The 9,816-nt window shown below is 47.1% G+C and overlaps 1 protein-coding gene across 2 annotated transcripts in view; it reads left to right on the top strand.

The window, feature by feature from the left end:
* Nucleotides 1-9,816, top strand: part of AK5 (adenylate kinase 5) — a 148,897-nt gene that overhangs the window by 42,300 nt on the left and 96,781 nt on the right. The gene's annotated exons all lie outside the window — the stretch shown is intronic.

The following is a 9,816-nucleotide window of genomic DNA, read 5'->3' as shown; positions in this document are numbered from 1 at the left end:
CCATACCCCAGGCCCTGCACCCCAGGCACTTCCCACCCTCCCCCAAGCACCCAGGCCCTACCCACCCTCCCCCAGGCACCTCCCCCCCCCACCCCCCCCAGGCACCTCCCCCCCCAGGCACCTCCCCCCCCCCCTTGGTTAATTTAGAGCCCGTTTTATAATGATACCTTTTCATGCAAGGTATTTATTTCACGTGTCTTGAGAGGGATGCTAACATACATGATAGCAGTTACAGGTGCAAACAGGGATCTAAGGCTGAGCTCCATGCATGCTGGATGCAGAGAATCAAAGCGATACATGGCTCCCAGCGTCCTCGTTATGTTTGCAATGAAGCACCATCCCCCCTCTGCTGCCTCGTTGAATTCCAATGAAGCTTTCTCTGTCCGTTGTTACCTTGTATGTGTCTGATTTAAATTCTCATAGGTGCCTTCCTTAAAGCTAAAAGGCTGAGAACCTGGCCATTGGACACAGCGATTAATAGGGGCATGGAAAGGAACTCATTCTATCTAAAAGTGACATATGAATGCATACAGTAGCTACCTAGTTTATTCTTAAAGCCAGTGATTGAGACAAGATTCATTTTCACACGCACACGCACACGCACACGCACACGCACACGCACACGCACACGCACACGCACACGCACACGCACACGCACACGCACACGCACACGCACACGCACACGCACACGCACCACACACACACACACCAGGCTGCCGGGGTTTTGACTCCGCCCCCGTGTCCTCCCACACACGCTCTCACTTACCAGGCTTCAAGGAGAATGCAGTCTCTCCGCCGGGGTTTTGACTCCGCCCCCGTGTCCTCCCACACACGGCACGAGTGCAGATTGACTGCACTCGGCCACCGTACGCCTCCAGCCCCTGAAGGACAGATTTTACTTCTGCCCGTGCTACTCGCTTCCCCCACACCCGCGCTCACTTCTCCCGCGGTGAGCGGGCCGCAAAAATATCCGTGGCGGGCCGCCATGTTTGACATGCCTGCTTTATATGCTCTAAATGCAGACAGATAGGAAGTTAACATTATTTGTGATATAGTTAGCAAACATTACACACTTTCCTTTGCCCATAAAAAAAAAAGAGAACACCTCATCTAGGAGGAACAAAACACCGTCTGTAACCAATTGGTCTAATGGCTATTAATTATAATTGTCAACTATTAACTTTTACATATGTTTAATACATTTTTTTTATAACAATTGTTTATTAATAGTCTGTGGTAAACATTAACTAGGTGTGAAGTAAACAAGTAAAGAAAATGATGAGCATTTGCTCTGTCTTAATAGTAAAATGCTTGTGTTTCCAAGAAGTAAGACATGCATGTGTACAATGCACTCCTTTTGTTATAAATAGCCAGTACCAAAATGAGGCCAACACTTGCCATGAATCTGGCACCAGGTTAATTCATGAGTATTTCTTTGTTGCAAAAAAATTAATGTAGTTCTTTAACATTTCAGCCTGAAATAGTGACATAATTAGAATAAACCAGATTTTCACTTGCAATGCCTCCTTTGTGAGATGCAATATGAATATTGGGAATGTGAAGAGGACAAGGTTAACCTTTAGATCTCTGTTGCAGGGCGCAAGCTACAGTGTGACAAATTCTGCAGATCTCGTACCAGCTAAATAGAAATGTGAATCAAGGTCTTTCTCTTCCCTGATTTCTATCTTTGTCTTTCTCTTAAGAGGCGGTTTCTAACCATGCTAGGCAGGTTCATAGCAAATGAAGTCGTTTGTTCAGGTGAAAAAATGCTGGATGTTTCCAGTCTCTTAAAGCTGCAGTTCAGTCTTTTTTTTTTTTTTATTTCTTTTTTTACTTCAATAGTTTCATGTGGGCAATCTCTGATTACCTAAAGAACTGTATAGCTGCCGGTCAATTCGTTCTCCATGTATTGATTGGCAACATTTGGTGACATAATTAGTGAAGGGATCTGTTTATATTCTGCTTCAGTCCGTCAGTGGAAGCTCATGAATATTCATGAGCACTCCTGCACTGACATGTGCTAGAGGGAGGGCAGGGCTGACAAAGGGGTGTGCCAGGGCTTGTGACAGGACATGAAGGGGCAGTGCCTTAGCAAATGGCTGTTAAAATAGAATACAAGAAAATTGGTCTTTCAAAGTTGTTTTTTTAAAAACAGAAAATGCTAAAAGTATTTTTTCTTACTACAGAACTGATTTATTAAAAAAAACACACATGCAGGATATTGACTGAACTGCAGCTTTAAGGAAATCACCTTATTGATAATGATTCCAGCCCCCCTGCCACTGGCTGTGCAGTGTCTACCAGCAGTTAAAATATATACTATTCCTGACAAGCTGCACAAAGGGCCCATGCAATGTTTATTCATGTCATTGTACTTCCTTCAGACCTTAATAATATATTACATTTAAAACCACAAACTATCATTTCTTCATTTCTGCATGGTTTCAAGCACACATTTGTCAGGGAATAAATAACGTCTGACCATTATTTCATACTGTGCGTGACTTTGGCCATTTCTTCAGCACAAATGTGCTTACTTATTAGCATGTTGTAAGAAAAATGTTGTTTCGTTGTTGATGTGATCACACTTGAAAACAAGATGAAAAGTTATTCAATTGCTGCATTACCATGCCCTTCAGATGAGGCGGTGTGTTCAGATTGAAGGAGCAGTCAAAGCAATATCCTACATGTGTGTGTTTTTTTAATAAATCATTTTGCTAGTATTATGTGATACTTACGGCATTTGATTTTTATTCAACCCTTAATGTCATTTTTTTTAACCTAAATTTTATTGGGTTTTCAAATTATAAATGGGGAGGAGGGGGCTGGTACAGAAAACAAAGAAGGGGAACGGGGGACAGGGAGGGGGTATTATTTCCATTTGGCTATTTATTGACAGACATACTTAATAACTTACAGCATTGTAGTTCCAAAAATAGTACTTAGATCAACTTACACCTTAGTGCTATCGTCCAGCTATCGAGTTTGACTGCTCCCAATATGTCACCCAGGGATCCCAAATTCTCAGGAATCTGTTGTATCTGTCCTAAATTAAACTAGAGAGTTTGTCCATGTTCATTATGTAGTTGACCTTGTGTGCAGCTATAGTACTGTGATAGTCGGCGGTCAGCAATCACTGCTCTGGCAGCCGACAGAGTCTGTGTTATCCTCCACCGGCCTCAGCACTGTTTCTATATATTAGCACTGTTTCTGTATATTAGCACTGTTTCTGTATATTAGCACTGTTTCTATATATTAGCACTGTTTCTATATATTAGCACTGTTTCTGTATATTAGCACTGTTTCTATATATTAGCACTGTTTCTGTATATTAGCACTGTTTCTATATATTAGCACTGTTTCTATATATTAGCACTGTTTCTATATATTAGCACTGTTTCTGTATATTAGCACTGTTTCTATATATTAGCACTGTTTCTGTATATTAGCACTGTTTCTCTATATTAGCACTGTTTCTATATATTAGCACTGTTTCTATATATTAGCACTGTTTCTATATATTAGCACTGTTTCTATATATTAGCACTGTTTCTATATATTAGCACTGTTTCTGTATTCCATGGCAGATCTAGTCCCGTAACTTTCTTGATCAACCTTCTGACCTACCCCAGAATAATACAATCTTGGGACATGTCCACCAAATATGTTTAAATTTGGCTACAATTACACAGCACAGAGGGGAAGCTGTTGGGGAAATGAGTGGAGGCGGGCAGGGTGTGGTACCATCGATGTAAGATTTTGAGATTGATTTCTCTAACTGCTGAGCATCTGATGATCTGGGTATTCTATCATAAATATCTTCCCAGTCTCCGTCCTCCAAGGGGACGCCTATATCTGTTCCCCACTCTAATGCGGGTGATATCTCCCAGCATGCTCCTCTTGCAAATCTTCTCAAAATGGCTGCGCGGCGGCACACGGCACCGCGTTGCCATGACAATGAGACGCCGCGTAACGTTGTGACGTCAAGTAGCGTCTCGTTGCCATAGTCATGGACGACACGGGGCATTCCCATTGGCATGGCAACGCGGCGCTATTTGACGCCGTGCGGCCATATTGACAAGATATGCAGGGAAAAGATGCTGGTAGATGCCGCCCGGACAGGTAAGAGAATTAAGCACCGGTTCGGCGAACTTTTAGTAACTGGTTCACACGAACCAGCTGCTGTGAGCATTACTGCACACTGTAAGGAATCCGCTCCATGGTTTACTGGTTGCCTTACCTTGCAGACCAGTGCAGTTCTGGATCAGCTCTCCTGAGGTTTGCTGCAGCCTGGATTCACTCATCAAAGCAATACACACTCCCTCTGGTATCTACTGCAGCTGTGCAGCCTATCACTGCAACCTAGACTTGCATTCATTCATTGGAGCAGTACCTTCACACCCCCCTCCGGGGATTGGCCCGCTGGCCTTTAAGTACTGTCTTCCCATAATGCTCCTTGCCGAGCATAGTCCTAACTGGATGTCGACTGTTTTGCCACAAGCCCTCGCTTGTTCTCCTATGCTGATACCAGGTTCCGCCCTGCGTCCTTCAGCTTCCTTCAAGCCGCTTGTTCTCCGATGCTGATACCAGGTTCCGCCCTGCGTCCTTCAGCTCCCTTCAAGCCGCTTGTTCTCCTATGCTGATACGGAGGTTCCGCCCTGCGTCCTTCAGTTTCCTTCAAGCTCCCGCTTGTTCTCCTGCGCTGAAGCAAAGGTATCCCCTATGTCTTCAGCTTCCTGCTTTCCTGCACTGAGGCAAAGGTATCCCCCGCGCCCTTCAGTCTCCTGATTCCTGCACTGTAGCGGAGGTTTCCCTGTGGATCTTCAGCTTCCTGGTTCCTGGGGCCTACTCTTTCCCTAATCTAGAGAGGCCGTGTCCTGGTTCCTGCGCTGTTACAGAGGATTCCCCAGCCGCTCAGGACTCTTGCGCTGTAGCACTGGTTCACCCGTGCAGCAAGCGGTGTGCTACGCTGGTCTACTTACCATCTCCTGTGACCAGCACCATGGGCCATGGCCGTCGCTCGCGCAGAGCCCAACCCCGCGCTCCTAAGCTGAAGCGGGGCTCTCCTGACTACATGTTGCCAAACTCTTGCTTGAACAATGTTTATCCTGATATCTCCAGCCCTGACCCTGGCTTGTACAATGACGACGCTGTCTTCTCCTATCCTGATCCTGCGATGTACGACAACGAACTGCGCAATCCGGATCAGTCTGCGCGGTCTCAGGTCGGTGCTTTTACAACCCCACCTCAGCCTCACGGTCCGGTCCTGGTTTGTGGCGAGCAGAACCCTGACAGTATGCTCGGCCGCACAAACTCGGACCGCCCTGTGGTGAGGGTTGGTAAGTTTCTGTCTGAAAGCCTGTCCCAGCCTGTAAACCAGTCCCAGTGTGAATACCAATTTCTATGTGAGATAATACCCCTGATTGAAGATCTGATTGTGTTTGTAGGTTTAACCCCTTTGCAAAACAAATGCCGTAATGATCTCATGATGAAGGTTTACCGCCTCCGGGACTTAAAACAATCGCTGGCCGCTTGTATTTGCTTTCCTGGTTACCCCTTAACTTGGGAAAATGTGTACCCTTTAGAATTGGACGACGCCCAAAAGGAACTCTCTTCCCTGGCCTTGTCTTTAGACATTTATATAGCAAAAGTGGACCCTCTCCTCATGTTGGCTGATGCCCAAAAAACACTCCATATCCTTTCCATGACATTGGACATTTGCATAAAGGAACAGGATCCTCCCCTCGCCAGCTTCGCTGCCGCTTGGCTGTATCCCTGGTCTACCACGGATCCTTGCCCTGAGTGTATGCCCGGGTTTCCTGACACCAATGATATGTTTTCGTTAACCCCTGCCGATCAGTCCTGTGAGGTCCCCCTGGAGAATACATATGTTGCTCTACCCAGCACTAATGTTCTTGTATCAGAGAATAAGTCCCTTTGTTCCCCTATTTCTAACTCCGAATCTGTCACTCCAGCTCTTCAGGGTTTTCCAGCTTTAAACTCTGCTAGGCAGTCCTGTGCGCTTTCCCCGTCAGAGAAAGAATCCCTAAGTTCTGTTCCCAGGGTCATTTCTGTATTAACCCCTGAGGGGCAGCTCTCTGAGTCTCCTTTGATAATTCCCTGTTCTCTGCCAGCCACGGTCACGCCCCTAGCTCCAGAGGAGAGATCCCTTGTCTCTCCTAATACAGAGAAAAAATTTCCTGTGTTTTACTCTCAGGCACTGTCTGCATTAACCCCTGTAAATTCTTGCTGCCTCCAAGTTAATGCCTTCGTTTTAGCCTCAGAGAATGAGTCCACAAGTCAGACAGCAGAGGTTGCATTGAGGGATTCCTATAACCGTACGGAGTCCCTAGATATTCTTTGCTATAAATCCCCTGCTTCAGCTCAAGTTTCCGCAGTTTCGTCTCCGGAGACTTCGGCTAAAGTTCTGGTTCCTGATAAATGTATTCAGGAGTCAGGTTTTTCCCTAAGCTTGGTCGCAGAGTTCCTTCTCCCGGGTATTTCACTGAACCAGCCTGTCGCCCACATAGCGGTGATCCCTGCTTCAGCGCATAGTTCCCACATTATGGAGTCTGCAGTAATTTCTGGTTTCCCAGATATTCCTTACCAAATACCTACTTCAGAGACCAGTACAGTTATGATTAACCCCCGTGTACTGTCTGAGTTCTTCTCCTCTTTATGCTTAGGGTTAAAAGCATACAGTAGTCTGTATGTCCCTCCTGGGGTTCATATTATGTTCCCAGGAATGTTTGCTGACGCACGGTTTTCTCCCAAAAGTGACGCTTTTTCATATAGATTAGTAAAAAGCATGCACACTGTATCCCTTTTCGCTGAATTGTGTCTTACTAGTTTTGAGACTCTGAGAGGTAATGATTCTCCTTCTGATTCTGAAGCTCTTTCTACAATGAGTATCCTGTCTGGGGGTCCCCCTGATTTCTCTCTCCAGGCTAATCCTTTGGGGATCAGCATATCTGTGATCACTCCCTTAGTACTGTCTGAGGTCACCATGCACATATTACAAGTCCTGGGGTTTAAATCTGAGCTGTTTAGCTGTCCTGCCTTTGCTGAAACCCAGTCCCTCAGTACTGTGTCTAAATATGTCCCAGCAAACATGGGGTTACTCTGGGAGGAAATTAAAGCTCCTGTCTTAAAGGGTATTTTTTCTCACATGTCCAGCAAATCTAGAACCTCAGTAGTTGTTTCTAAGTCACTTATCAATACATCTGATTTTTTCTCTAATCAAACCCAGACACCCTCACTATCGGTTAGGAGTCCTGTGATCAGAGATTTTGCACTAGAAAACACACCTATTCATGTTTTTGACAGGTTAGGTACCCCTGTGGTTAGGGCCATTGCAGTTTCGGAAAAGACTCCTTGTACTCCTAAGGTGCCTGTCATTAAGAGTTTTCATAGTTCATACTTGCTGCTTGTTGATTCTCAAGGCTCTGTCACTGAGGTACAGACTTCAGCTTCTGATGTTAGCTTCCCTCCCACCACTACCCTGGCTCTGCCTTTTTCTCAAGCTACTGATTTGAAGATCCCAAGGACTATTCCTGATTCACTGACAATACTATCTCCCAATGAAGATTTCCCAGTATTGGAGAGCTCTACTGTTGTTTGCTTCTCTGCTCCTGCTAAACCATGGTTTTGTCCCTCGGAATTTTCGGTTGCCCCTGTTATTTCCTCTCAGTTGGAAATACTCTGTATGTATCCCAAGATTTCGGTCCCTATGCCGGGTTTACTGCTTGCCTTGTCACCTTCCATACCAATACCGGGAGATGCTTCCAACCAGCCTATACCCTTACTAACCATTACCTGGGAGCCTTCTAGAGGAAAAATTTCTCGCAAATTTCAACATGCAGTGGTCAGCCAAGACTTTTTCTGTTACAAAGTTCCTCCTGGTGTATTCGATCAATTATCAGGGCCGCTGATCCTAGATTCAGGTTCCTTTATTAAAGACTGGGCTTCCTGTAAGGGTTCTTCTGCCGTTTCTGCTCTGGAACCCTCTGGTTCTTCACAACCCTGGATTTCCAAGTCATTTTGCGGGGCGAGCCATGTACCAAGGATGTTTCTTCTACTACTCTTATTTCTTAGAACTGTACTCACTAAAGAACTGCTCGTTTACGGATGCCCTTTCTACCTAAAGAATTTTAGGAACAACTCAATGTCCCCAAGGCCCATGGATGGTCCTGTCTGGCCACAGTTCTCACCGGGGGGTGGGGGTACACTAAGGACTAATCATGAGTCACTGGAGTACGACTCTAACCCCAATCCTAGACTGTTCAGCAACAATTCCCGGTCCTCCAACTCTGAGTGCTCATGTTCGCCCGGAGGTCTCGCGTGAAGGGGGGGGGTACTGTAAGGAATCCGCTCCATGGTTTACTGGTTGCCTTACCTTGCAGACCAGTGCAGTTCTGGATCAGCTCTCCTGAGGTTTGCTGCAGCCTGGATTCACTCATCAAAGCAATACACACTCCCTCTGGTATCTACTGCAGCTGTGCAGCCTATCACTGCAACCTAGACTTGCATTCATTCATTGGAGCAGTACCTTCACACCCCCCTCCGGGGATTGGCCCGCTGGCCTTTAAGTACTGTCTTCCCATAATGCTCCTTGCCGAGCATAGTCCTAACTGGATGTCGACTGTTTTGCCACAAGCCCTCGCTTGTTCTCCTATGCTGATACCAGGTTCCGCCCTGCGTCCTTCAGCTTCCTTCAAGCCGCTTGTTCTCCGATGCTGATACCAGGTTCCGCCCTGCGTCCTTCAGCTCCCTTCAAGCCGCTTGTTCTCCTATGCTGATACGGAGGTTCCGCCCTGCGTCCTTCAGTTTCCTTCAAGCTCCCGCTTGTTCTCCTGCGCTGAAGCAAAGGTATCCCCTATGTCTTCAGCTTCCTGCTTTCCTGCACTGAGGCAAAGGTATCCCCCGCGCCCTTCAGTCTCCTGATTCCTGCACTGTAGCGGAGGTTTCCCTGTGGATCTTCAGCTTCCTGGTTCCTGGGGCCTACTCTTTCCCTAATCTAGAGAGGCCGTGTCCTGGTTCCTGCGCTGTTACAGAGGATTCCCCAGCCGCTCAGGACTCTTGCGCTGTAGCACTGGTTCACCCGTGCAGCAAGCGGTGTGCTACGCTGGTCTACTTACCATCTCCTGTGACCAGCACCATGGGCCATGGCCGTCGCTCGCGCAGAGCCCAACCCCGCGCTCCTAAGCTGAAGCGGGGCTCTCCTGACTACATGTTGCCAAACTCTTGCTTGAACAATGTTTATCCTGATATCTCCAGCCCTGACCCTGGCTTGTACAATGACGACGCTGTCTTCTCCTATCCTGATCCTGCGATGTACGACAACGAACTGCGCAATCCGGATCAGTCTGCGCGGTCTCAGGTCGGTGCTTTTACAACCCCACCTCAGCCTCACGGTCCGGTCCTGGTTTGTGGCGAGCAGAACCCTGACACACACACATGAGATACCTGGGAAATATGCTAATTTGGATCATTTGAACATACTGTGTATCACTGGCAGGGCCAGCTTTTGTGGGGCTCGGTGCAGGGGCTTTTGCGGGGGCCTCTTACTTGGTCCGGCGCGACATTTCCTTAGACGACATGGCGTCATGACATCACGGCACCAAGTACCGTCACGTTGTCCTGGCAACATGATGCCATGTGACGTTGCGGCAGCATGTGATGTCACGTTGTAATGGCAACATAACGCCATGCGACGTCGCAGTGCCATGATAACGGGACACTGAAATAGAAGATGCCGCCGGACTGGTACGAGACAGTTACAGACGCCCTGCACCCTCCCCCGGGAATCAGGAGAGC

The sequence above is a fragment of the Ascaphus truei genome, chromosome 10, assembly GCF_040206685.1.
Source record: "Ascaphus truei isolate aAscTru1 chromosome 10, aAscTru1.hap1, whole genome shotgun sequence".
NCBI classification, from domain to species: domain Eukaryota; kingdom Metazoa; phylum Chordata; class Amphibia; order Anura; family Ascaphidae; genus Ascaphus; species Ascaphus truei.
This window is presented reverse-complemented; position numbering and strand designations above follow the sequence as displayed.